Source organism: Limulus polyphemus, unplaced genomic scaffold, assembly GCF_000517525.1.
Source record: "Limulus polyphemus unplaced genomic scaffold, Limulus_polyphemus-2.1.2 Scaffold1157, whole genome shotgun sequence".
Taxonomy (NCBI): domain Eukaryota; kingdom Metazoa; phylum Arthropoda; class Merostomata; order Xiphosura; family Limulidae; genus Limulus; species Limulus polyphemus.
The window spans coordinates 55,844-57,325 of NW_013666767.1; the positions used below are offsets into that span (position 1 = coordinate 55,844).

A 1,482-nucleotide genomic window follows, 5' to 3' on the forward strand; every position below is an offset into this window, starting at 1 on the left:
AATGTTGTTTCATTTTTTTTAACAGGAAAATTATGTGATTATTTTAACTTGGCTTAAAATGGGAAAAAAAAAAATCTTAAAAGAATATGTAATAGTATTGTGGATGTATAACGGTGGAGGGGACATGTTCCCCCTATGATAAGTGCCTATTATAAAGATGTGTGTGTATACAAAAAAATTGCACATTCTCTTTTTTAAAGGAAAGAAACTGAAGTCCACTTAAAAATTGTTGTTTATTTTTTTCATATGTATTTCTCTTATGAAAAAACAAAATTAATTTCAAAGGTTACCTGCAGATTACCCCCCAGTGGCACAGCAGTATGTCTGCGGACTTTCAACGCTAGAAACCGGGTTTCGATACCCGTGGTGGGCAGAGCACAGATAGCCCTTGTGTAGCTATGTGCATAATTAAAACAATACCTGCAGATTTTTTTTTTTAACCTGGGAACTTATTTTCTTTTGGCTTATAAGTTTTACAACAACTAAATTATGATTTAATTCAGCAAGTAAACTGCTGTATTAAAGTTGATATCAATGTTTTGAATAATTCATCATAAGTTAAAAGTACTCCATTACCAGTGACATGCTCCAGTTATTATTATCTTGTTTGAGTGTATCAACAGAATTTTAAAACTACCCAATATATTGAAATAATACATTACACTACAGGTTGTTTCTAGCCCCTAAGTGGTAAGCCTTCAGGCTTATAATATTAAAAACTGGATTTCGATACCTGTGATTGGTGCAGCACAGATAGCCCATTGTGTAGCTTTGTGCTTAACAACAAATAAATAAGCTTGTTTTCCACTGTATGCTATGCTTAACTCTAAGTTAATCTAAGGTCGTAAAAAATAAAATTAGATTGAACGTTTTTCTTTCCTTAACAGAATTTAATATCAAGTTGCTCGAAGCATCTTGTAGTATTGTCACTTCTGTATTATTCCTATGTAGTCCTTAGCACTTTGTCATACATTCCTTACCCTAGTATTTCATAACAGTGAGAGTAGTGCATTTCTAGGTTATATATATAAATAAGATAATAATAATAAAAGATTTTAAAATTCTGTATAAAAGTTTTCTACTGTACATTTTACCTTTCTGTGGTTATTTTGAAGAGAAAGTTTGTGACCTGTATTACAAATGAAATGACATGTTTCGGAGTTACTGGTTGTCTGCAAGCCAAATGATCGGTTAACTTGTTTCTTCTTTTCGAATAATTTAATTTCTTAGAATATCGTATCACGTGATGATTTGTTGTTGACCAATATATTGATTCGTAAACACCATACAATCGTTCATAAACAACAGTTTGTTGTGGGTTGTAAAATTTGTTAAATCATAGTGGGATAAAGGTGAGTTATTTCGGTGATTTTTATAAACCATAATATTCCAGTCATGCACATTTAGTAGTTTAGGGTAACACTTCCAAATTTAGGTAGTTTTTTCTTTATGACCTGAAACACTTACTTTACAGAGTTGTTC

At 31.3% G+C, this 1,482-nt stretch overlaps 1 protein-coding gene across 1 annotated transcript in view; it reads left to right on the forward strand.

Moving 5' to 3' along the window:
- The window catches only part of LOC106462397 (histone deacetylase 4-like), a 42,519-nt gene extending 42,441 nt beyond the window's left edge, over positions 1-78 (forward strand). Inside the window, exon 26 of the mRNA XM_013922322.2 lies at positions 1-78. This exon is cut by the window's left edge and continues 3,480 nt beyond it. The gene's annotated coding sequence lies outside the window, so the exon portion shown is untranslated.
- Positions 79-1,482: the final 1,404 nt, after the last annotated feature.